General features: G+C 43.7%; 1 long non-coding RNA gene across 1 annotated transcript; it reads left to right on the forward strand.

The window, feature by feature from the left end:
* Positions 1-18359: 18359 nt before the first annotated feature.
* On the forward strand, positions 18360-26772 carry LOC311625121. Its single transcript, XR_014795443.1, has 3 exons — positions 18360-18477; positions 22469-22513; positions 26668-26772. It is a non-coding gene; the product is annotated as an uncharacterized lncRNA (long non-coding RNA).
* The last annotated feature ends 982 nt before the right edge of the window (positions 26773-27754 follow it).

Genomic DNA, 27754 nt, shown 5'->3' on the forward strand with positions numbered 1-27754 from the left:
CCATTTCCTCTTTTCAGTCGGATCAAGTTTCTAAACTTTTTAAATCTCCGTTTTCCAGCTAATGAAAAGAAAATAGGATTCCACCGGTTTCCTATCTACCTACTCCAGGACTTCTATGAGGATCAAATGAGATGAGGCACAGGAAAACATATCACAAACATTTGATTAAACTGTAAAATGTTTGCATCTGGCTATAAAGCAAGTCAGGTTCCTGGGCTGAAGAATCCCAAGGAGGCTAGTCACTAGGGAGAAGTAGCCAGGCGTTGCTACGTGACATCATTACCTGGTTCCCACAGCCACCATTCTGGGCTGGGCTGGGCTGGGCTGTGGGCTGCATTTTGCACCAGGTGCATTGGGTCGCTCTGGGGTGGTGGCGGGGCCTGTGTCCTACTTGGGGGAAGCCAAGTATTGCTTTGTAAGTGCCAGGTCCACAGTGCCTTTTCTCTCTAAATGGCCAGTGCACATCATGGCAGCTCCTTGAGCATCTGCTCCCTTGTGGTCAGTGTGCATCATAGCAACCAGTCAGACGGTTGGACACTTAGCCTCTTATATATACTAATATAGATGGTTTCAGGGCACACCATACAACTCTCCAGTTTTCACAATCTGACTATGAGATGGATCCCCATTTACTATGGCCTATTCACTTCCCATTGGAAACACTCAAGTGCTGATTATTATTAATCTGATTCCAGTTAGTTATGCAAATGGAAGCTGTAACTTTAAAGTTTATTTGGGGCCAAGGCTGTAAGAAACAATGTTGTAAATTACAATTGCCATCTAAAAATAACAGAGGCCAGGAGGACAGTAAGAGTTTCAAAAGTAAAATTCCTGTGCCTTAGCAGCAGTTATAGAGGGCCATAAAATTCCTTTCTGAGTATTCCTTTTCTATTCACCTTCACCTTCCCCTGTTCTTCATTCAGAAATAACCAACGTACTAGAACAAACTACTTATTTTTAACTTCTGTTAAAAATGCACACATCCCTTTCATTCCCTCTGCACTAACATTCCTTCTAAATTTCAAGAGAAACCATAAATAGTATTACAAAAGTTATTTCATATACCTTCAGCAAGTATTAACAGCTGGGCTATATATATGCAAGGTCTGAGAAAAGCCCAGAGAACAAGTATAATTCTTATTATGACTAATATTAGCAGACAGGTAAAGACACTCAAACAAATGAAGTTCAACATCAATTTATAGGAGTATAGGCCTTGTCAATTTCGTGGGAAAGGTGTCTATTTCTGGTGTCAGTGGCTTCTTGTCCCCCGGAAGTCTTTGATCTCTGCTGTAGGTGGAGCCAACTGTCATTCACAGTTAAGTACCTGATAAGGTCCCTTCTGATGACGTTGGACAGAGTCTTTAATTGATGTGTTTTACAACAGCTGTAATTCATGCTCCTTGCCTTTTGGGAGCTCACCGTGAAATAAATTGGTTACTAATTTATCAGTCCCTAAAAACTGGTTAATAAGTGCTTGATAATAATGCAGAATGTCTCCTTTTAGTAAAGTTGATTCATATATCCCTTCATCTGGAAGAATAGGGTGACCAGGGACTATTTAATGAGGAGTAGATTTTAGGTTGAGGAGAACTATAAGGAGAGTTTTTGGCCACGGGAGATGAAAAGGTTTTGAACATTTGCCCAGTTCAGTTTTAATTGTACCATTTGTATGTTCCACCAATCCAAAGAAGTGGGATGATAGGCACAATGAAAATTCTGCAGAATAGGCCAAATATTACAAGTGAATTGCATTTTTGCCCAGTGAATTGAGTCACTCAATCACTATAACTAGAGGGAATTCCCCAATTGGGAATTAATTTTCTTCAATAATAATTTACCTATTGTGAAGGCAGTTGCTCTTCTATAACACAATGCCTCAACCAAGTAAATAACAAACAAACATACAAATCATAACTAACACACATTATATTCTTGAAATGGTGGAATTTGGATAAAACCCAAAGTTCCATACCTCAAGTGGATCTAAAAGTAGTGGGAATGTCCTTGGGATTATTTTCTAGCATTATATTTGGACAGATAGAACACTTGCTATATACTTTATGAGCTACAGTTGGAGAAGGTTTCCAGTAATATTCTTTATTTCATGAAATAATCTTTTCAGGACCCCAATGTATTCGCTATTGTACATGTTAAAGTATAGGTATTTGTGTCACTCAAGTTAAGATTTGTTTCTGATTGGGTCCAAACCGCATCTCTTTGTCTGAGTCAGAGATTCCCCCTTTTTGTTGCCATATACTCTTGTCTCAGTTGTCTATTGGTACTGCAAAAGAGAGTCCTTTATTGATTTAATAGGAAGCAAGGAGGATTATTGGGTCTGGATAATATGGCTGTTTAATGCTGCCTGTCTAGCAGCAGTATCAGCTAAATTATTTCCTTTTGCTTTCATGTTGGCAGCTTTAGGATGCTCTGGAAGTTTGATAACTGCCAATTGTGTCAATTTTGTATGACATCTGCCATTTTTCCCCGAAAATAAAACATCCTCCGAAAATAAGACCTACTTACAGGTTTCCTTCTGAGTGAAATTTAAGGTATCCCCCAAAAAATAAGGCCCCCCTAGGCTCTGTCTCAGAATGCTATTGCTAAACATGAGAGATTTGGTCCACTGATTCTGAAAGAAATGGAGTCACAAGAAATTCACCAGGAAATTCAGGAATTGGATTGTTATGATGATGTTCCAGAAGATGATGACATGATTGTCATTGAATAAATGAATAAATTCTTGATACTGTAGGATTCACAGTTTGTCTGGTTTGTGTTGACAACTACTGTACTACCGTACCATATACAGGTAATACATTTCCTTTATTTTAATTTAATAATAAACGTGTACCGTATTCTTCTTCATGGAAAAATAAGACATCCCCTGAAAATAAGACCTAGTGCATCTTTGGGAGTAAAAATTAATATAAGACACTGTCTTATTTTCGGGGAAACAGGGTAATAGTTCTACAACATATTTTCCATTCTTTATGAGCTGCCCTGAGAAAGTTAAGAAGCCTTGCAGCTCTACATTGTAAAGTTGTGAGCTACACCAATAGCTTAGCTACTATTAATATAAATAGTAATTATTTGATATTTGGCCAATAGACAAGTCCCAGTTACAACAATGAATTCAGCTTGTTGGGCAGATCTTATTCAGGTGAATAAGAGCTTTCAATTATGTACCATGGAATTTATCACATGTCCAGCTTGGTAACATTCCCTTTCATTTATCAGAGATCCATCTATCAACCAAATTAAGTCAGCATTATCAATAGGAGTTTCCTGTAAACCATTCCTAGGAACAAGAAGATGGTCAGTAAGCAAAACATAATCATCAATGTTTTCATCCTGCAAAGAAGGTAGCAAAGTTGCTGGGTTAAGACTGTTATAATGAGTTCAAGTAATGCTAGGCACAGAAAGCAACAGCCAGTTGACTGACAGAAGTGTTCTCTGCCTGGGAATGGCTTTTCCCTGAAGGGAGCTGCTAGAATTCCTGCATTAACCTTGTCTGAATTTCTATTCTCATTTCCCCCTAGGTCAGTAAGTAGTGGTAGTGGATGATATATCTACACTAATAAAAGAGAAAGATGCAAATTGACCATACCTCTGCAACTCCCACCACTCAATCAGGAATGAGTATGCAAATTAACCTGACAAATATGGCGGGTTAATTTGCATACACAGGTGCTGAATGGCCTGGGTCCCGGGGATATCCTAGGGACCCAGGCCACTCCTAGCCTGTAGGCCCATGCATAGGCCCTGAGCGGCTGGGGTCCCAGAATACCCCCGGTCACTCTGGGCCTAAGGGCTCAGATGCCAAATGGCTGGGAGCAGATGTTCCCACCCCATGGCTGCTTGCATGTGCGCTAGCTCCAAGCAGTGGCCTGGGTCCACGCCCCCAGTCTAGCACCAACAATGCGGGGCTGCCGGCCTTGGGGGCATGCCCTTGGTGGCAGTATCCTTCTGGCTGTGGGGACATGCCCCTAGCCCACTGGATACAACACAGGGGGTCCTCTGCACATGAGCTGCAGAGGAAACACCTTTTCTTTTCTTTAACAAAACTCCATATTTTATTGATTTTTTTTACAGAGAAGGGGGAGAGGGATAGATATTCGGAAACATCTATGAGAGAGAAACATTGATCAGCTGCCTCCAGCACACTCCCCACTGGGGATATGCTCCCAACCAAGATACATGCCTTTAACAGGAATCAAACCTGGGACCCTTCAGTCTTCAGTTCAATGCTCTATCCACTGAGCCAAACCAGTTCGAGCATAAACACCTTTTATGACTGCTCATTGGCTAAGCTCCCTGTATGCTGCCACTTGCAGTGTTCTTGGTAACTTGGGTAATAAGAATCCAAGAAGGTGATCTAGGGTTTTTCCACCACACTCCTGGAGGAAAAAACGAAGGTCCACTGCTGGAGGGATTAAGAAATGTCATATCCTGCCCTAGCCGGTTTGGCTCAGTGGATAGAGTCTTGGCCTGCTGATTGCAGGGTTCAGGTTCGATTCTGATCAAGGGCATGTACCTAGATTACAGGCTCTTCCCTGACCGGGGCCCAGTTCGGGACTCATGCAGGAGGCAACCAATCAAAGTGTTTCTCTCTGTCTTTCCTTTTCTCTTCCATACTCTCTAGAAATCACTGGAAACATATCCTCAGGTGAGTATAAAAAAAGAAAGAAAGAAATGTCATATACTATGAAAGAGACAGCTTAAAAATGCCTAAAGAAAGTTGTCATTTTTTTCATGGTGAAGGGACTGGAGTCTGTGTTGATGAAAACACCTTGGTGGCTGCGGTGAATGACAGTGGCTGCACCAGCGGGGTGATGGGGCTGGTGCCTTCTCCTGATCAGCATGGTCGCCTCCTGCAGAGGGAGGCCAGACTGCAGTTTATGTCCGCTCTCAACAGGGAGCCGGCCTAAGCCATCAGTAGGACATCCCCTGAGGGCTCCCAGTCTGTGAGAGGAGCAGGCTGGGTTGAGGCCCCCTCCTCCACCAGTGCAGGAATTTCATGTACTGGTCCCCTAGTAGAGGAGATAAAAGGGGAAGGAAGAAAGGAGATAGCAAAGGATATAGCAGAGGAACAGAAGGGGAGGAATGGGTTGTTGGCATTTATTAGCTGCAGAAGCCTTCTTTAGTTCAGAGACAGTTTATAAAATTTTCTTAACGTTTTGTAGAGAAAATAATTTATCTGAGTTTTTACCAGAAGCTTCTAATTTCCAATTAAGATATGCTTCCTTTCATTCAGTCTAATTTTAGAGCCAGCTTTTTCTAATTTTGCATTCGAAAATTGATTTAGGCATCAAAAGAGTTCCATTTTGGCCATCATAAGTTGATATTGCCTCTAGCTAAATCTTTCCATTTCTGCAAATATTTGCAAGTAAAGGCTTCCTGTTAATTGTATCTCTGCAGAAGTATTAACGGGGATTAAGGGCTAGAAGTTCTCAGCCTCTGAGACATAATTTCCCATGTTAATTTTAGTTTTATTTTGAGACCTGCAATTTGAACAAAATTTTTAGGGATATTATGCAGTAGGTTGAAGTGTGCTAGTTATGGTTTGAGGCCTAAGGGGCTGTCACCTCCCGAGTCATCTCAACCCTCTTAAGTGTCTTGGTTTTTCAATCCCTGCCTACCTAATACAGCTGGAGTACTAAGCAATCAACTTTTAAGTTTGAGTCCTCGGATAAGCCAACTATTTAATTACAGTTGAGTTGGAATTCTTTATGGGGATCCTGCATGCATGAAGGATACCCTCTGACATGTCAACACAGATTCTTAGTCACCTAAGAATACCCGACATTTGAGCGGGAGGAAGTAAATTCAGACTGCTATTTATCCAACAAAAGGTTTTGTTCAGACTCTCAGTGAGCAGTTCCAATTGAAAAGCCAAATTAAAAACCAGTCACCCATTTTTTTTGTCTCCTGTCCTCAGTTAACATTTATCCTTAGCCTGGGTTATCTCAACTCTTAACCTGTAGTTCCACCTCAAGGATTCCCCCCACCCCCCACCCCCCAGCTCAAATAAAGTCAGGGCCTCTTACCTTAAAACAGGAAGGTTCCAGGGTGTGGCTCAGTAGTTGAACATTGATCCATGCACTGAAAGGTAATGCAAACAGGAGGCAATTGACCAATGTTTCTCTCTCACATTGAAGCTTCCTTCTTTCTATCCTTCTCCCTTTCCCTTTCTCTAAAATCAATAACACACACACACACACACACACACACACACACACACACACACGTCTGATATTCCAAACAAAACTCACCCAAGTTTACCTGATGCAAAGTGAGGAGCCTGGGGTGGGGGGTGGGGGTGGTGGTGGTGGCACAATGGGCCCCTGCTGGTACTTAGTATGGGTTCGGGTCCGTGAGGTGGTCCTGGGTGGGCTTCTTGCTGTATTACGCCAAGTGAATGTCTAAGTAAGAAATGTCCAAACCTGTAGAGAATTTGTATGAGTTTGAGCCAAACTGACAACAATTGCTGAGAAGCAAAATCTCAAGAGTTGAGAAAATGCTCCAGAGAACTGCAGTTTTGCACCTTATTTTATACATTACAAAGGAGGAGGTTTAGGGGGTGGCATGAAAGCCGCTGGTGACAGATTAGGAAGGTGAGAGAAAGCAAAGCAGAGGAAATCTCTGGGATTGATAACAAGTAAAACAAATATAGTAGACACATATTTCTTTTATATAGGCGTGTGCAGGATAGTTAACAATTAACAATAATTGAGTAACAATAACAGTGAAGGGTTCTGTGGTCTGCTGCTCAGGTGGCAGATTGTGCCCTGAGAGATTTTGAAAAAAGGAAATTACCCTGACATTTCAAAGGCATGTTATCCCAGAAGCAAAGATACAATAGACAGGGTCAGTTAAGGTAAAGATCTGACCTTTGTCAAGGGAGGTACTGGCCTATGACATGACTACCTTTCATGATCTGCTTTTATTTTATATTTTTAAAATTTTTATTGACTTTTAGAGAGAGGAAAGGAGAGAAATAGAGGGATGGAAACATTGAGAAGAGAGAAACATCATTGACCGGCTGCCTCCTGCATATCCCCTACTGGGAATTGAGCTACAGTGGGGGCATGTGCCCTGAATGAAAATCAACAGTGACTTCTTGGTTCCTGAGTCGATGCTGAACCCCTGAGCCATACCAGTCGTGACAAGACTTGCTTTTAGTTAGAAAATTTTAATTTCAGATCATCGTATGTTGTTATTTTGACCTCTGAGTTTGTAAGGCCCACCATGCAGGCCTCCCCTGAGCTGGCCAGGTTTAATATATAGCCCCTTTTTCATCCATAGTGGTTTACAGTTTCTCCGATAATGAGTGGGCAAGCTATTTAAAGGGGTCATTTTGATGAAGCTATTTTACTGTAGCCATACCTATTCTGAAGTGGTGACTACTTTTTAAAGAACAGTTGTCTCCAAAATGTAGTCATCATTGACACTGGTTATTTTTCCAAGCAGCATAAAGGAGAAATGGTAAAATTATAAAGCAAATCAATCTAGAGAAGCAAAATGCTCAGAACATTAAAATGCCTAATTAAAATATCCTGCTCTCTTGGAAACTTGCAAGGAGATTGTCAGAAAGCTGGACAGAAAAGCAGTCAGGTAAGGGGCTGGCAAGGATGAGCCAAGCGTTGGGTGAACGGAGCTATGGTATTTTAGTTAGGATAAAGGTTAATCTGTTGAAAAAATAAAAGGAGAGACTCCCAAATACAAAGGATTAAGAAAACACACCAGCGTGATTCCTGCTGTATAACAGTCTCAAGGTGAGCTGTTTAAGTTGGCAGGTGGCGTGGCATCTCCTGGTCATTCCGGATCCAGAGTCCTTCAGGTTGTTACTCTGCCACCCCCACCACCCAGGGCACTGGTAATGCTTTCGTGGCATTATGTTGTTTATCATGACTGTGGTCTTCTTCGTAAGCCTGGAATCTGGGAACCACCATGTTCACAAAAGGAACCAGGTTTGGGAGTCAGTTCTATCTATTATAGAAATCCAAGTTTTAACCAGAAACCGGGGCGATTCTGATGTAAGCTTATGTGTGAGGGCTAGTGGTTTAACGAATAAAAGAGGTGAAGCCCATAGAGCTCTTAGTCCAGAGGTTGACAGGTTGAAGAGTGTATAATCTTCAATGGTAGCCACATATTGTTATATATATACATTATAAAAATATAGCATATAACATACATGTATTTTACACGGTAGCTGCCCAATTAAATAATTCTTAATGTCTTTGTGTTATTAGATAATAAGCTGATGCTACCTTCTCCCAGTCTCTCTGGGATGACCCATTGGTGGCTTATCAAAAGGGTGATTCCCGAGGCTGGAAGGCTCAGTTGGTTGGAGCGTTGTCCTGTATACCAAAAGGTTGCGGGTTTGATTCCTGGTCAGGGCACATACCTAGCTGCTGGTTCAATCCCCAGTAGGGGATTGATGTTTCTCTCCAACATCAATATTTCTTTCACTAAAAACAAACAAACAAACAAACAACAACAACAACAAAACCATATTCTTGGGTGAGATTTAAAATAAAATGATTGTATAATTTATTCTCCAAACTGGGATGCTTTTGTCTGGGACAAATCAATGCTAAACTGTTGGGACTACCAGTACAATCGTCATAAACTGGGGCTGTCCTGGGCCAACCAGAGATGTGGCCACTCTTCTAGAAACATCCTGCACTACCAATTTCTTAGCAGAGTGTCTCAAAGGATCCCCATATAGCTACTGGGGGCTGTGGAGGGTGGAGGAAGGTATGGGTAGTCAGTTATTGAAGGCAGAATGTTGCCCTTTCCATCTGAGTTCCTTTACCTCGAGTTTCTTGGGAGTTGCTAAGGGGATTAGGATATAAATGCAGAGGTCCTTGAGGACAAGTGAGAGTATGTGAATAAGGGGCCATTGTGCTTTTTATACTCTGTAAGTTTATGCTCTATACACCAGTACAGCTGTGTGCCGTCACCCTGTGGGAAGGTAAAGAAAGGTTAGAACATGAAACCAGGATTGTTTCTGGGGAGCATTAGGGCCCCTCTCTGCCACCTGACACTCATAGTCTGGTTTAATCCAGTGAAAGTGAACCCCCCAGCTGGCCTAGCTCGGTGGAAACAAGGTGTAAACTTTAGGAGCAGCAGTGGGTGGAAATGTAGCAACAAGGAAAAATGGCAGAAGGAACCTGGGGTAATTCCCAGTAACAGGATTATAGGCTGATGTGATTTTCTCACTCCTATCACCTGCTGACTCCCTCCTCGCCCCAGCAGGGTGATGTCCCAATTCAGGGGGCCCAGGGACATGGCCAACTGCAAGGCTTGTGTGACCCAGGGAGCCAGGAAGGACAACTCATGTCCTTGCCTAGAGAATTCCAGAGAGGAGGTGTTCCTTGATTCAAGGACATGAGGAGCTAGAGCCTGGATGGGCCAGTGGGCACCAGCTCACACCACACAGGCTGGGGAGAGGGACAGAAAACATGGGTTTCCTAAGTCATTCTGTTGGGGTCAGCGAGGTCATGTCCTCGTGCTGGTTTGAATGAAGGTGAGGACTGATCGTTCCTTCCACGTCTTCTTTCCATTTCCTCTTCTCCGGAAAGCCCAGTTATTTCCAGCTTCCTGTGTCATTTCCCCCTCTACCCTAGTGCCCACAGGGGAAAGGTGGCGTGATATCCTGGCAGGGCACAGCTCCTCAGTCCCAGCTTCATCGCCGACAATAGCGTGACTTTGGGCAATTACTTATTTTCTACATAAAATGTGGACAAAAATAAAGGCCTTCTCATGCTGCCACTGCAGGGACCACGGGGCGAGGTGTACAGTGGGGATAGCCAATGCCCGGCTTTTAATAAGAATTCAGCTGAACTTCCAAAAGCTGCGATATCATCTTTTTAGTTTTGGGTCTCACTTGTGCGGAAAGATTCAGATTCTGATTCTAATAAAAAGCCAGAATGAGTTCAAGAGTTAGATGAAAGATTATAGTGGGTAAGAGATACTTTGGAGAGGGAAGTGATTTCAAGTGCTTTAGAAGCATTGGGCAAGCTAACGAACAAACCCGTCTTCTGTTCATTCAGGCAGGTCCTCTGAGGACCTGGGCAAGTGCCCATCAGGAGACAAGTGATGGTGGCATATGTAATACTTTCAACAATAAAGAATTTAAACTAAAACAAAAAGAAAAGTGGTGGTACACATAGGGCATCCCCCCAAATGTATGCATACTCTAACAGCTGATAGCTCAATTTTGAAAATGAAGTGTATTTTAATAAATAAACACTGTTTTTGTAATTATTTTAAGTGTGTGTATACATTTTGGGGGGACATCCTATATATATATACAATGGAATATTCCTTGGCCATCAAAAGAATGAAATCTTACTATTTGTGACCACATGCATGGAACCAGAGGGTACTATATACTATGCTCAGTGAAATAAGACAATCATAGAAATATAAGTACCATGTAATTTCACTTATATGTGGGAATCAAAAGAACAAAATAAATGAGCAAAGCCAAAACAGACTCATGGATATGAAGAACAGACAGAGGTTACCAGAGAGGAGTGAGGCTGGGGGACTGGATGAAAAAGGTGATGGGATTAAGAAAAACAAATTGGTAGTTACAAAATAGTAATGGGATGTAAAGTACAGCACAGGGAATAGAGTCAATAATATTGTCATAACTATCTATGGTGCCAGGTGGGTACTGAAAATATTGGGGGGGGGGGAGGGCGGGAATTCTTTGTAAAGTATATGATTGTCTAACTACTTTGCCGCACACCTGAAACTAATACAGGATACTATTGAATGTAAATGATAAGCGAAAATTTAAAAAAATTAAGATAGTGGGTTTTCTATCAGTTTTAGCTCCCCCTCAGTACACTGACTGCAGCTTGTCCTCAGGCTAAAAAAAATCAAGGAAAACAGAAGACGCAGCTTATACTATTCTCTTTTTCCAAGTATCACTTTTCCTCTAGAATCTGCCTGTTTTGGGTGCATGCTCCAGGGCCTTCACGTAGACTTCTTTGATCCAGAGCTTATAGTTGTTATTTTTAGAAAGGTCGATACTGTAAGAGTTTACTCATCTGACCAGAAGTAGAACTCAGCCGGAAGCTGCATGTTTAACCACGGAGTGCACTGTCGCTTAGTAAAATGCTGTCTGCCCTCATCATGTGCTCCATGAAGGGCCATGGCTCTGAGAAATATCGAAAATGGTGTGCTTTCAGACACTATGTGAGGCTCTGATATGTTTTGGAGAAGGAGAATTTTGTCAGTGCTTCTCAAATTGCAATGTCCAGCCCATCTATAGATAAGGGCTACTCCCTCCCACAGGAAAAAAAAAAAAAAAAAAGTAAGGACTATGCATGCAAACAGGAGAATACTGACTCAACATGAGCTAATCCAGCCCTCTAGAGTGACTCACTATGCCTGAAGAGACTGGGGGAAATGGCCAAGTGCTGGCTCTTACATGGTTAGCTTTAGAGCAAATTGGTTCTGATCTAAGAAAGGTAGAAACTTGATTTTCCGGATCATAGGAGGCATCTTCTGTTCTCCTTTATTTATCGTCAAGAGGGCATAAGATCTTAGGATGTGATTAGAAATGAGCAAATAAATGCAATTTGTGTCAGTCACGAAGAGTGGGGTGAGGGTGGAAGGTGAGGGAAGGAGCTAGGACACGTGGGGAAGGGTTAGAGGCATCAGGAACTACTGGGCCCTGCATAGTCACCCCCTTCACCCGCCCATGGGCACTGGGGTGGGGTTGGGTGTTTGGGGGTAGCAGGGAAGGACCTGAGTCTTACAGACCAGTGCCAGCATTTGTTACAACTTTGGTCCTCTATGATTTACGAGCTTTGGGGACAGTTAGAAGGGCCCCATAAAATAACCTCCCTTTTCTCCTTTGAAACTTTGGCCATGGATGAGATGCACTTGAAGGACCTTTCTGGTTCCATGAGTCTCCAGGGAAGGGCCTCTCCGTCTTATTGGCATTCACCAGGAGAAGGATTATGGGAATGTAAGTCAAGCAGGAGAGGCTGGGGCTGGAGGGAGTGTACATTGGATGGCGAGGGACCAGAGACCAAAGAGATCCTCACTCTTCTGCTAACCATCCCACCAGACCCACCATGGAGCTGTGGGTGGGAGTGAGCGGGACCCAAACCCCACGGTGAGGGTGAGAAAGCTCAGCTCTCTCTGCAGAGGGCACTTCCCTCACCTCCTAGGAGAGCTTTCAAGCAGTTGGGTGCTACAGTCCTTCCCTGGTGCCATACCTGAAAAACCACCAACGGGTTTCCTTTCACCAGGCTAAGCCCCACCTCAGTTGCCAATAGCAACCTTGGAAGGGGAAACAATTTCCTTCTCACCACCTCTTCCCCACTAAGGATGGGACTCCAGGTGGATTGAAACAGGAAGAGAAGGGGAGGGAGTGAAACTGAAAGGGAGGATGGAGCATGTGTATGACAAATGCCACCAGTTCCACACTGCCGATTCCACTCAGCTCAGCAGTGGCCCCTTTCCCCCGCAGCACCAGCCCCCCACATTTGGGCAGGTCCTCTGCTTGTGGTCCCCAGTTTAATAACTGTCCAGTTTTTGCTCACCAGCACCTACCATCAAACTTTAAAATGCAGGAGAAGGATGCCTTGGAGTCAATTCACTTCCTCTTTTAAAAATATTCACCTATCTGATTCCCTTCATGGCAGGCTGGCTGAGGCTTTCCCGCCTCGCTCCTTCTGCGCCATTGCGAGCTTTAGGCCCATTCCTAAGTCAGTTCCCATGCCCCACCTCATGGGTCCCCCTGAGTTTGTACCAGTTGATATCCCCACCAGCACTGGCGGAAATCCAGGTTATTCTGGGAGGTCGTTTACTAGCTGGAAAAACCGTGATGTAGCCTTGATTGTAAGGCAAGTTATGCATCCTGATCCACCCATCAGGGCCTGTCCTGGAGCCTGTCCCAAAAATACTAACAATAGTCACAATTACAAGAGAATTAAAATTTTTTAGTAAGTGCCAACTGTATTGTGACTGGTATGTGTGTAATCTAATCCTCATAGCATCCCTGAGAGACAGCGACATTCCCACGTTATGGATGAAGAATCCAAGGCTCAGGGAAGATTCGGAATTTGCCTGCAGGCACACTACTGGAAAGAGGGGGGACATAGACCCTGGTTGCCTGTGACCTAACACCTGTGCTTGTGCCACACACTATAGGGTGTCCAAGGAAAGAACCTATGGCTGAATGCTGAGGCCGGGCTTCCCAAGGGTTTGGGAGTCTGGGGTGAGCTGGAGTGGGGTAGCTTTGATTTCCGTTGTGGCTTTGGCCTCACCGCTTGCGTCACCAGCCAATGGGATGGAGGCCAACAGGCAGCTGAGGGTGTTTGCTCAAGGCTGTGTCTCTGCAAGGACAGGTCTTGTCATAATTCTTTTTTATTTTCCAGCTTTGAGATGTAATTAACTTATAACATTGTGTGCATTTAAAGTGTACCATGTAGTGATTTACTATATGTATGTATTGAAAAATGATTGCTACAATAGGGTTAGTTTGGACATCCATCACCTCCCACATTTGCAATTTTTGTGTATGTTTGGTGAGAACTTTTAAAATCTACTCTCTTAGCAACTTTCAACTAGTTCATTATATCCCTAGGACTATATAACAAATAGGTAATACGCAAATTGACCTAACTCCAACACACAAGATGGCTGCCACAAGATGGCCAGCAGGGGAGGGCAGTTGGGAGGGACCAGGCCTGAAGGGGAGAGCAGTTGGAGGCAACCAGGCCTGCAGGGGAAGGCAGTTAGGGGTGACCTGGCTAGCAGGGGAGGGCAGTTGTGGGCGACCAGGTATGCAGGGGAAAACAGAAGAGACCAGGCCAGCAGGGGTAATCAGGCCCGCAGGGGAGCAGTTAAGTATCAATTAGGCTGGTAGGGGAGTGGATAGGAGGTTATCAGTCTGGCAGGCAGAAGTGATTAGGGGCAATCAGGCAGGCAGGCAGGCAGACAAATGGTTGGAAGCCAGCAGTCCTGGATTGTAAGAGGGATGCCCGACTGCCTGTTTAGGCCCGATCCTGGTGGACATCCCTGGAGGGGACCCAGATTGGAGAGGCTGCAGGCTGGGCTGAGAGACCACCCCCTCCCACCCCCACCCCCCCGAACGAATTTCATGCACTTGGCTTCTAGTTTATCTTATAACTGAAGTTTGTACCCTCTGACCATCTTCACCCATTTCCCCCACCTCCATCTCTCACCCTTGGCAACCACCCATCTGTTCTCTGTTTCTATGAGTTTGTTTGTTTTTAGATTACACATGAAAGTGAGATCATACATGTTTGTCTTTGACTTATTTCACTAGCACAATGCTTTCAAGTTCCATTGTGTTATAAGTAATAGGATTTCCTTATTTTTTTTAATGGCTGAATAATATTCATCTGTCTACCTGTCTGTCTATCACATTGTCTTTATCCATTCACCCATCAGTGGACACGTAGGTTGTTTCCACGTCTTGGCTATTGTGAATAATGCTGCAGTGAACATGGGGTAGGTATCTTCTCAAGAGAGCGATTACGTTTCCTCGGGATATATACCCAGAAGTGGAATTGCTAGATCACGTGGTAGTTCAAGTTTTAAATTTTTTTAGGAGCCTCCATTATCATTTCCCACAGTGACTGCACCAATTTGCATTCCCACCACCAGGGCAACAGAAGGCTTCCCTTTCTCCACAGCCTCTCCAGCACTAGATATGGCTTGTCTTTTTGATACCAGCCATTCTGTCAGGTAGGAGGTGCTATCTCACTGTGGCTTTGATTTGCCAGATGTTGACACCATTCTTACTCAGGCAGAGACTTTCCAAGACTGCTGCTTCTGCCCCAGTGCTAAGGTCCAGGCTCCAGAGTCCTGGGGTTGCAATTTCCCTGAATGAGACAGTGTAACTGCTCTAAAAAAATCTTTTTTTTTTTAATATATTTTATTGATTTTTTACAGAGAGGAGGAGAGAGGGATAGAGAGCTAGAAACGTCGATGAGAGAGAAACATCGAACAGCTGCCTCTTGCACACCCCCTACCAGGGATGCGCCCGCAACCAATGTACATGCCCTTGACCGGAATCAAACCTGGGACTTTTCAGTCCGCAGACCGACGCTCTACCACTGAGCCAAACCGGTTTCGGCTAAAAAAATCTTTTAATTTAATATTTTTGCACATCTAACCTCCTGCAAACATAAAGTTAATAGCTGCAAAATATGATTATGTTTTTGCAGCTATTAACTTTAATAGCTGTGTGCAGTTTCCTGTTTTCTTTTTGGGTTTGTTCTTCTTTCCCCTTCTCCCCTCCTCCTTTCACACCAGTGTCCTGCTCCACGGTCGGTAAACCATGTGTAACTATCAACAGCCTACTGTTGACCAGAAGCCTTACTGATAACATAAACAGTCAACTACTATGCGTCTTGTATGTTATATGTACTATATACTGTATTCTTTTTAATATATATATATATATATATATATATATATATATATATATATATATTTATATTTTATTGATTTTTTTTTTGCCCCCCTCCCTCCCTCCCATACATACTCTCCCTCCCCAGAGTTTTATGTCCATTGGTTGTACTTATATGCATGTACACAAGTCCTTCGGTTGATCTATTATCTCCCCCAGATCTTCCTCCCCTCCCCCCTGTAATTTGACAGTCTGTCCGTTGCTTTACTGTTTCTATATTTGTCTCTTGGTTCATCAATTTATAATGTTCTTTATCATCCACAAATGAGTGAGGTCATGTGGTGTTTCTCTTTCATTGATTGGTTTATTTCACTCAGCATGATGTTCTCCAATTCCATCCAGGTTGCTGCAAATGATGAGAATTCCTTCTTTTTTTAATATCCCAAGAAACTAGAAACACCAATCAGAAAGATTATATGCACCCGTATGTTCATAGCAGCACAATCTACAATAGCTAGAATCTGGAAACAGCCTAGGTGCCCGTGAGCAGATGATTGGATCCAAAAACTATGGTACATCTACACAATGGAATACTATGCTGCCATAAAAATATATATATTTTATTGATTTTTTTACAGAGAGGAAGGGAGAGAGATAGAGAGCTAGAAACGTCAATGAGAGAGGAACATCGACCAGCTGCCTCTTGCACACACCCTACCGGGGATGTGCCCGCAACCAATGTACATGCCCCTGACCGGAATCAAACCTGGGATCTTTCAGTCCGCAGACCGACGCTCTACCACTGAGCCAAACCGGTTTCAGCTATATACTGTATTCTTAACATAAATGAAGCTAGAAAAAATTGTTAAGAAAATCGTAAGGAAGAGAAAGTACATTTATAGTATTCCATATATTTATTGATACCATATGCTTACATCATCTGTTTACAAGATGAATTGTCTTTCTGTCAGTGCCTACATCAATATTGTCTTATATGATACAAAACACCATAGATGTTATACATATTAATGACACGAGCTATAAAAATAAGAAGATAATGTGAAAAGGAAACTTTATTTATCAATATATGCATTGATAATGAAGCAGCAGCAATATGATTGCTTTATGGTAATAAGGAAATCTCAAAAAATTTAATATATTTATTGAAAAATCTGTATATGAGAGGAACTGTGCAGTTTAATCCCATGTTGCTCCAGAGTCAACTGTACTTCAGTTTAGATGTTTGCATAAATGGAAGGCTGTAATATTTATCCTTTGTCCCTTTTCTGCTTAATATTTTTATTTTTAAGATTTATCTGCATTAACGTAGTAACTGTAGTTCATTCATTTTTAATGCTGCAGAGAATTCTTATTGATAACATTTGGGTTGGTCCAGTATTTTGCCTCTATACTATGAGAATTTGTTTTAAATTGTATTTCAAAAACATTTTTTAAAATTTAGCTATAATTATATCAAGGTTATGTCCAATCAGTTTTTAAACAGGCACATAGTTTAATGCGTAGATATGCGAGGCTTTTAACAAAAGTACACAGTTCCTTTCCCTTAGGGTGGGGTGGGTCCGTGAGGAAGGCCAGGCAGCTGGAGGATCCCCACCTGGACTGTGAACCCAGGGGAGGAGGATGCAATCGGCAGGGACAAACTACTGATCACTGAGCAGTCCTCTGGAGATAAGAGTGCAGAGAGGGAGGCAGTGGAGCCAGCAGTGCAGCCTGTAGTTGAAGCTAGATTATGCCCTGGGGCTGGGTCAGCCCATAACTTGCTGCCCAGTCTCCCTTCTTTTTCTTCTTCCAGTTTTACTGAGAAATAAGTGACACACCTCACTGTATAAGTTTAAGGTGTACAGCATAACATTAGATGCCTATCTATTGTGAAATGATTACAATAGATTTAGTTAACATTCAGCAACCCGTATAGATACAGTAAAAAAAGAAAAACAAACTGTCTTTGCAACGAGAGCTCTTAGGATCTACTCTTTTTTCCCCCTCCATTTTTTAAAATTAAGGTATTATATGTGTACATATCTTACCATTGCCTCCCCCCCCAACTCCCATACATACCCTCCCTCCCCAGAGTTTTGCGTCCATTGGTTATGCTTATATACATGCATACAAGTCCTTTGGTTGATCTCTTATCTCCCCCATATCTCCCTACTCTCCCCACTGTAATTTTACAGTCTGTTGCTTTACTGCCTCTGTATCTATCTTTTTGTTTATCAGTTTATAATGTTCTTCATTTTCCATAAATGAGTGAGATCACGTGGTGTTTTTCTTTAAACAGCTTTCCTGTATGTCATACAGCAGTGTTAACCAGTCATGTTGCACACTGTACCCCTCGTACTTATTTACCTTAACTGGAAGCTTATACCTTTATCCACCTTCTCCAAATTCTCCCCCTGCTTCCCATTACCTGTTGTGACAATAAATCTGATCTTTTTCTGAGTATAAGTTAAAGGATACAGTATCTGTCTTTCTTTGTCTGACTTATTTCACTTAGCATAATGTCTCAAGGTCTATCCATGTCGTTACAAATGGTCTGATTTTCTCATTTTAATGGCTGAGTAATATCCCATGATATATAGATACAGTAATTTCTTTACCCATTCATTCATTAATGGACATGTAGGTTGTCTCCATGTCTTGGCTATTTTAATAATAATGCTGCAGTGAACATGTGGGTACATAAGTCTTTTCGAGTTAATGTTTGGTATCTTTTGGATATATTCCCAAAGTAGAATTGCTGGATCATATGGTAATTTTCATTTTAATTTTTTCAGGATTGTCCATACAGTTATCCATAGTTTGCCTCTCTTTCCTGACTTAAAATTGTCAGAGAGGCCAGGCAATACCTTATAAGGTATTTTGATACCAGGAACATGCCTTCTTGTGGAGACTCTCCCTCGTCCCCAGCACCCAGCCTCCTGCATCTGGGTGTGTGATGTTTCATAGGGAGAGAAGTCTGGTGTGTGCATTTATGTGTGCTTCTAGCATGAATGCATGTCTGTCTTTCCATTTACCTTACTGCCAATGCCAGGCCTGCCCAGGTGAGTGGATTTCCACACGTGAGTACTTTTCACTCTTTACTGTACTTCCCATTCTTCTTACTTAGGGGTATTATGATCACAATCTTTGGGGTGAAACAGATCTGGATTCAAATGCTGTTTTTGGCACTTAATTATGTGACCCTGGACAAGTTACTCAGCTTTTTGGATGTTATTGCTCATCTGAGGAATGTGAATAAGTTGAGTCAGAACTGTGCTTCTAAAACGGAGGTGATAATTCTTAGTTATCTCAGGAATCCCAGGGAGGAACCCCACCCTCCCCAACATCACAAACACCACTCGGAATTCCACCCTTTCCTGTGCCCTGGAGCAGTGCACATTTTTCTTCATTCTCTTCTAGAACCAGAGATAAGGAACTCTAGCCCCTTGGAGCTATGCTGGACAGAGAGATCTGTGACCGATAGCAGATCTTATGAGAGTGTGTTTTGATAGAGAGAGAAAGAGAGAGAGGGAGAGAGAGAGAGAGAGAGAGAGAGAGAGAGAGAGAGAGAGAGAGAGAGAGAGAGAGAGAGAGAGAAAGGAAAAAAAAGAGAGAGATATCTTGAGGGCAGTGAAGCCTGAAAAAGAGGTGGGGTGGGAAAATAAAAAAAAGGACAGGGTGGGAGGCAGTCCCTAGACAGTGTCCTGGTTTCAGATCCTCTGATGGTTATCCAATCCTCTGCTGTTTCTTAGACCGGTTTACTGAGCTGTTGCCTTACAGCAGAAGCTTACCCAGGCCTACATTTGGTGTCCTGAGCTGGGTCACTGGCCACCCTTGTTACAATAAGATGAATGTTATTGAGGCAGGAAAAACAATTAGATGTCTCCCATCAGGATAGGCATAAAAAGATGTGCAATTAATCTGAGCCACAGGACATCTACCATTTACCCCAGGGTGGCCAGGAGAGGGTGGGACTTCCTGGGGCCTAAGGTTTCATCCTGGGGACATACTGGTCCCCAGGGAACTTAGACGCATGAGAGCTGGGAGGTTGGCTGAGCTTCTGGGAGTCACAAAGGGGCTGACTGAGGTTGACAGATGGAAATGGACAGTTTCCCAGCACCTGCACCTGCCTGCTCAGTGAGGGTGAGGGCTGGCACCTTCCTAGTTTCTGATACCCTGCAGACTGACAGCAGACAGCAGGTTTGATGATGATTGAAAGCATGCTGGGTATAAGCATGTAAGTAAATTTAGGAGGATGAGTAAGTAGGTAAGAAAAGTCACCTCTGAAGATTTGGGATGGGGATGAAGGTAGAGCAGGAGAAATCAGGAAAAGAGTATTGACTAGGCTGACTTCTTTCTTTTCTTTAAAAAAATGTATTTTTATTGACTTGAGGGAGAGAAAGATAGAAATATTAATGATGAAAGAGAATCATTGACCAGCTGTCTCCTGCACACCCCACACTGGGGATTGAGACTGCAACCTGGCATGTGCCCTGACTGGAAATTAAACCATGACCCCCTGGTACCTAGGTCAAAGTTTAATCATTGAGCCACACTGGCGGGTCTTTCTTTCTTTCTTTCTTTCTTTCTTTCTTTCTTTCTTTCTTTCTTTCTTTTTTTAAAAAATATGTTTTTATTAATTTTAGAGCCTGCTGGGAATTGAACCAGTAACCTTATGACACATGGGGCAATGCTTAACCAACTGAGCCACACCAGCCAGGGTGGCTGACTTCTTTCTTTATTCTGAACAGAAGACTTTGCTGCCAAAGAGCCAGGGTAGAATTCAAGGGTAGCCAGTGTTCATTCACTTATCCAACAAATAAATACCCACCTGGCAGCTAGTTATATGTGTTAGAGCTACAGAAGAGGCAGTACCTCGCTTCTCACGCCTGCCTCTGGACATTTGCTCACACCATTCCCTTTGCCTGGCCTCTCCCCCTCAAGTCCTTCCCTCTACTCCAGGGTTTCTCAGGGTCAGCACTATTGGCATTTGGGCTGGATAATTCTTTGTTGTGAGGACTGTCCTGTGCTTGTAGAACTTTCAGCAGCATCCCTGGCATCTACCTACTGGATGCCTCCCCCCGGCTGTGACATCCAAACATGTCTCTGGGTGTGGTCAGCTATCTCTTAGGGGCAACCTCACTCGAGCCCCATCTCCTCCATGACACTTGCTTTGGCTACTTCTGCTCATGTGTGTTTCTGCTTTCTTTGGTCTCCAGGACCAATCATCGCTGTCGCAGTGCAATTTACCATGTGACCTTCTACTTCCCCTCCTTTGGCCTGTAGGAGAAGACAGTCCTGAAGATGGTCCTGGGGATGTAGACTTCATTCAGGCACATGGCAAACCCATTACATCTCAGAGCAAGCTGCTTCCATTCTGCTAGGAAGACCCCAGTTTCCTCAACTGTCAAATCCACTATAGTATTAGATCAGGAAATTTCAGCCATGTTCGTAAAAGATCTGAAGGGGCCAATTGGACAGGTTTCTAGGTCCCAGTTCTCTTTAAAAGAAACCAATTTTATGTTTTATACATTGGGTTCTGTGTGGTTGTGGATGAAAGGGGCTACGTGCTAAGCTGACAGGCTCAGGGGAGGCCTGCATGGCAGTCTTGCAGACGCAGAGACCTAAAGTAACCACAAAGGATGGTCTGAAATTAAGTTTTAACTAAAAGCAGTTATGGTGGGTAGTCACCCCCTAGGCCGGTATCTGCACTCATAAGGTCAACCTTTACCTTAACTGAGCCTATCTGTCTTTTTCCATCTATAATAACACACCATTTGAAATGTCTGGGTAACTTGTAACTTCCCTTTTTCCGGACCCTTTGGGGCACAACCTAATGTGCTGGGTGCCAGGACAGATATCACAAATTCCTTCATTATCATGTTAATTGTTCCTGCACCCACCTAAGAATGTGTCCATCATTTTCCTTTTTACCCAATCCCAGTGGTTTCCCTGCTTTGCCCCCTCCCCCCCGCCCTAGTCTATCACCAATGGATTTCATGTAACCTACCCACGTCCCTTTCCTTTGATTGCAATGTATAAATACAAATGTAACCCGCCAATCTCCAGAGCATTATCTCAATTCGTTGAGGTTCTGCTTCCAGACATATGTTGACAGTTTGGCTCAAATAAACTCACAAAAATTCTTTACAGGTTTCAATGGTTTTTACGTTAACATGGTATTTTATCAAATGATTCGATGATCATTAAAGGCTTTTCTAATATTTGATGAGGTTTTATTTGCATTAATTGGCTCTCACTTAGGTGAGAATGCCTTCAATGCCTGCTTCCTTAGTGTTTGCCAACTAGCACAATGCTGGGCTCACAGAAGTTTCAGTGAACATTTGCTATTTGATCATGTTTTCATTCGAAAGCCCCAGGTAATTTTGCTCTGAGGCTGGGTCCTGGCCTTTGAAATCTGCCTGCATTAGTTAGGAGTGTTTCATTTGAAAATTACAGAAAACCGAATCACCACATGAGAATCCCTGGCTGGCCTGGTATGGTAGAGACTTTCTAGGTCTTTCCCTCCTGCCTGGCTCCTGGATGGCTCCAGACCACAAGTCCACTCTTAAGTCCATAACAGGCTCCACCTGTCTATTTTATGGGGAAAGAGCTTTCCCGGAACCCTCCCCTGCAAACTTCTGATTACATCTCATTGGTCAGACTGGATCACAAGACTACCCTCAAGGTAAAGGGAGACTGGAACAGGGAAGGTTCAGCTCTTGTAGCCTCCGAAGTGGAGAGAGCCAAGGGAAAGGAGGTGGAGGACTGATGCCCTACTGGCCCAGCAGCAGGCCTGCCCCATCCCTCCTCAGCAAAGCCTCCAGCACCTTCAGCCCTGGAGGGCGGGCAGTCAGGGGGCCCCATGTAGGGCCCTGGGCCTCGACTGACTTGTCCTTCTGCCTCAGAAGACAGCCTGGGTCCCTGAGCTCCCCGCCCCCCTCCCACCCCAGCACAACCTGAGGTGGCTCCCTGAGAGCAGCTCCTGCGGTTCAGGCTCCTGGATGAGGGTTAATCTATCTGTGGCTCAAAGTTTCCCTTTTTTCTTGGCAGATTTTGCAGTTGGAAGTGGAGGCTCCCCAACAAGGAAGTAATTAAGTAAGTCAGACAATAAGGCCTGTTTTCGAAATCCCATGGGTTTAACTAAGATTGGAAGTACCAATTTGGGCATCAACCCAATAAACTGTTTGATCTGTATGCTGGCTGAAACAAGGGAAGGAAACCCATAAAAATCTGCTTCTTCAGTTCTTATTTCTCTTCCAACCCCTGCAACGGCCCCCTCAAACAATCTATGCATCACTTTTGGATTAATTTCTGCTCTCATGTCCCTCCACTGCTCACAGATTCTGATCTTCATTTCTATCTAGAGCTAATATCAAACTTCTGCTTCTAGCAGCAGCAGACTACCATGTTTCCCCGAAAATAAGACATCCTCCGAAAATAAGACCTAGCACATGGAAAGATAAGACATCCCCTGAAAATAAGACCTACCTAGTGCAACTTTGGGAGAAAAAAAATTAATATAAGACACTGTCTTATTTTCGGGGGAACAGGATAGGTAATCCAGACCAATTTTCCCTCTGAAAACAGCTTAAAAAAACATAAATCCTGCCCTTCCCCCTCCCCAACATCAAACTGCTAATAGGATAACAAGGAATTAGCAAGCCCAAAATCTAGAAGACAGAAATCCAGTGAGGTGAGGTGAGTGGTGTGTGGGGCTGCTTTTGCCCAAGGGCATTGGCTGAGCTAGAGGAGGCTGAGAGACAAGCTTTGCTTTTGAAAATGGTACGGGACTAGGGCTCGAAAAGTTGGAATCTACAGCTTACTTTCCTTTTCAGAGTAGAGGCCCTGACAAATTTCTCAGAGCTGGGGCTCTACAGTGCTGCACTGTAGAAAGAAAGTCAACCAGAAGGAAACTGCTCTCCCAGGGGCCAAGGCATGTTGGTGGCCGAAGAGTCTGAAGCTTTGAGTTTGGGTTGAACTAATGTTGGAATGCTAGGTGCCTGGCAGAGCAAGTGAAATCCAGTTGGGAGGAAGTTACTCTCCAAGGTCTCAAATGATTTCTGCAGACTATTTTAACAGATGTCCTCCACACAATAAAAAGTAACCAAGCAAATGAGGAATGCAGTCGAGCCCACCTTCAGGGGCACAGGCAGTGAGTGGGCCTGCCAGTTATGTCTTTAACCTCCCGGCTCCCTTTCATAAGATCTCTGCTGCAGCTATGGGATCCACTCACTGTCTCTGGCTGTTCATTTATTAATTGAGTGCCTTCTCTTGGGAGGCCTTGGCCAATCTTCAGGCAATTTCTGTCTTTTCCCCAGTGATGTGTCTCCTACCTCCTCTGGCCACTAAGCTCCTAGAGCCTTGATGGACTGACTCACTCAAGATAAGATGTATTATATACTGTTTGTAATGTGATTTATTTGGAAGAAAAATTAATTTTATTTTTTCTAGAATATAAGTTCTTGAAGGACAAGGATCATGTCTTTAATAACTTTTGTACCTCCCATTATTTATCACAATGCTTTACATGAAGAAAAAAACGAGACAAGTATTTTTTAAAGAAACAGGTTACCATGGAAAGCCATTTAGCATTTGTGAGTGGTGTTGTCACCTGTTAAAATGATTGAAACAATATCTGCTCTAACTTAATTCATTAGATTGCTGAGAGGCTCATGGGCTAATAGATATGATAGAGCTTGGACTATGTAGTATGTTATAAAGAATTAGTTAAAGCAATAAACATGATGATCAAGCAATCATTGTGTACTGACAACACGAAGACTATTAAACTGTCAATGATTAGAGATGAGCAAAGATCAAAATTTTCCCTGGCTGGCGAGACTCAATTGGTTGGGTGTCATCATGCACATTGAAGAGTTGCTGGTTCAATTCCTCATTGGGACACATGCCCAGGTTGCAGGCTCAATGCCTAGTGGGGGACATGTGAAAGGCAGCCCATCGATGCTTTGCTCTTACATTAATGTTTCTCTCTCTCTCTCTCTCCCTCTCTTCTTTCCTCTCTCTCTAAAAACTGATGAGAAATCTTTTAAAAAAGATTCAAAATTCATTGTCTGAGCCCTCAAATATTTGACACCAGGATTCAAGCCATCCATTCACTCACTCATGCAATGTTTACAATTTGTATTGTGTCAGAAATAAACAGTTTTTGCCACACCTAGCTGTGGGGGTACAGATATAACAGAAATATTTGTAGAGTGCTAAGAGCACAAGGGGGAGATACCTGACATGGAAAGGCAGGTATTAGGAGGCCTTCCTAGAAAAGGTGACCACTAAAACGAGTCTTGAAAGATAAATAGGAGATAGACAGGTAACAGAAGAAAAAGGCTATTTTAGGAATATGGGTCAGCAGATGCAAAGGCCCAGGACACTTGTGAAGAGCAAGTGTCCTGAAGGAAAGTTTTAGTGGTTTTATGCAGATGTGAAGACCTGTTGACCTCTGGGCCGTTGTGTGGATATCAGAATAGTGATGTCCTTGTGTGACCTAGGAGCCACACTAAGAAGCATGAGTGCTGCTCTTTCCAAGGGACTATGTGGACCATCCATTCCAGCACTTCTCAACCTGGAGCATGAGTCGGATCTCTTGGAGGGCTTATTAAAAGACAGCTTGCTGCCCCATCTCTGAGTTTCTGATCCAGTAGGTCTAGGGTGACCTGGTCACTTGCTTTTCTGACAAGTTTCCAGGTGATGTTGATATTGCTGACTTGGGAACCATTATGAGAACCACTACTCTAGTCCAACCTATTTTCTTCCAGCTGAAAAAGCTGGGTCTTGGATGGGAAGTAGAATATCTTGCTCCATGTAGTGGGGGCACAAAGACAGAGCAGATGCAGTTCCTATGCCCACCAGCTTACTGAGACAAGTCCTACAATGTAGACGAATAATATAACATTGCACATCCCAAGTGCAGGCTTAGTATTGGAGCTTAGCAGAGGGGAGGTAAGGAGATCCTGGAGAACTTCATGGAAGATGAGCTGGAGGAGAAGACATTCCAGGCTGCTGGGGAAGCAAAGGAGATGAGGGGAAAACTTAAGGCATATACAGGGGGTGTCAGGTCAGGTTCTTGTGGGGCAAGGGGTTAGCTAAGCCTGGACGGTTAATGGGACAGACTGGAATTTCTGGAATTCCATCCTAAGCCCTTTATCCTGCTTGCCAGTTGTTTTTCATAGTTTTCTTCTGAAATATTCTAAACAAGAGCCGGTTGTAATTTCAAGGGGCAACTGCAAGCAAGACATTCATGGAAGTTCATGTGATTTTTGCATGCTATTCAATAATGTTTCCATGTATATCTATACTAATAAAAGGGTAATATGCTAATTAGTCTGGGTGACTGGACATTTACAGACAACCAACTTCCTTCCGCATAGTTAGGGGCGACCCCAGGCCAACAGGGGGGCTATTGGGGGATGGCCAGGCTGGCAGGGGGGTAGTTGGGGGGCGGCCAGGCAGGCAGGCAGGCTAGTGTTAGGAGCCAGTGGTCCGGGATTGCAAGAGGGATGTCCAACTGCCCTGTGCATTGGGCTTAAACCGGCAGTCAGACATCCCCCGAGGGGTCCCTGATTGGAGAGGGTTGATGGGATTTGATTAAAGGAGATAGAGTGTCTATAGTTCCTACACCTCACAGAGACTTTGGGAGTCATGTCTTCCTTCCCAGTCCTCTTTCCTTCTTTCTCTCCACTCTTCCCTGCCTCCCACCCCAGTATGGTGGAGTGGCAGTGGGAGAATAAGGACGAATGAATGGCTGTGTCTCCTCTTCAAACCCTGCCCCCAATTTCTTCGTGTATCTAATAACCATTTAGCCCCAGCTCCAGTTCCCTCATCTGTAGAATGGGAAAACATCCTCGTGAGGTTATTATAAGGTTGAAATGAAATCACATGAATCCTCAATAAAATTGAAGTCATTTCAATGATCCCAAGTGTCTCTCATCTTTACAATAATTACCCTCCTATCCTGGCCAGTGTGTCCCAATGGTTGGAATGTCATCCCCTCCTCACCCCCTTCTCTTATTGGAAGTCCTAGTTTGTTTCCTGGTTATGGGCACATACCTGGGTTGTAGGTTTGATCCCCTGTCAAGGCACCTGTGAGAGGCAACTGATGGATGTCATTCTCTCACATTGATATCTCTCTTTCTTCCCTCCACCTTTCTCTCTCTCTTCTCTCTCTCTCTCTCTCTCTCTCTCTCTCTCTCTCTCTCTCTCTCTCTCTCTCTCTTTCTCTCTCTCTCTCTCAGCAGGGAACAAAGCCACTGAAAGCCTTGGACTCACCTTTTTTGAATCACCAAGAAAGGGATTTCTTTCCCACCAGCTGCAGTCAGAAGAATTGAGATTGGCAGCTGCTGTCAGTGACCTTTTGGAACCAATCACTGTGGTAAGGTGCAGTGATTGCTCTAACTTGGCTCATGGGCCTCCCTCTGTAGTCAGGGGTTCAAGTCAGTGACCAGAAGGCTCAGGGGTGGGAAGTGGGAACACACTGGATAAGCTAACAGTCATTTGGCTGCCCAGCTCACACACCCCCTTTTTCCCATATGGACAATTTAAAAAATGTCTCTGTTTAAAGGAAAACTATGTTGCTGCCCTGCCAGTGTTATTCAAGTCAGTTGAGCATTGTCCCATGCACTGAGAGCTCACTGGTTCGATTCCCTGTCAGGGCACATGCCAGGGTTGGGCTTGATTCCCAGTAGGGGGCATGTGTCATTGATGTTTCTCTTTCTCTACCCTCTTTCTCTCAAAACACACACGCACACGCGCACACACACATACACACAATGTATTTTTTTTTTTTTCCCCCAAAAGACACATCATTTATACTACCTTTCCCCTGGGAGACAAGCAGAAGTCTATCGAATACTCCACCTCATTAGATATGATCATGCTACTCATGACCTCGCAAGGGGTCATGACCTCACTCCTCCTGGCCACCCAGACAAGGAGCCATGGAGACAAGACGATTTGTCCACCTAAAGCCTGGGACCTTCTTCTACACACAACACACCCAATACACAGCTGTTATAGGGAAGGGACAGGATGGCCAGAAAACTGCTATTTTTAAAAGGGGAAATTGAACAGGAGATGACGGCCATTAGCCCAAAGGCCAGCATATCCTGCTGGTCAGGAACGGTGATTAAGCAGCGGCCACTGAGTCCATGGCGGGCTGCTGTGGCTTCCCTGTGCTCGGCTTGCTGGGGCCTCCACCCAGGGTTCACTTTGGCCATCCTGAGGGCACTGCATAGGATTTTGCTCCCTCCTGGCATGGACTCTGGGGCCCAGGTTTGCTTTGGAATTGACCATCACAAGCTCCTGCTTGTGGAGCCTAGAGGT

The sequence above is a fragment of the Pipistrellus hanaki genome (genome assembly GCF_964339955.1).
Source record: "Pipistrellus hanaki genome assembly, chromosome: 6".
NCBI classification, from domain to species: domain Eukaryota; kingdom Metazoa; phylum Chordata; class Mammalia; order Chiroptera; family Vespertilionidae; genus Pipistrellus; species Pipistrellus hanaki.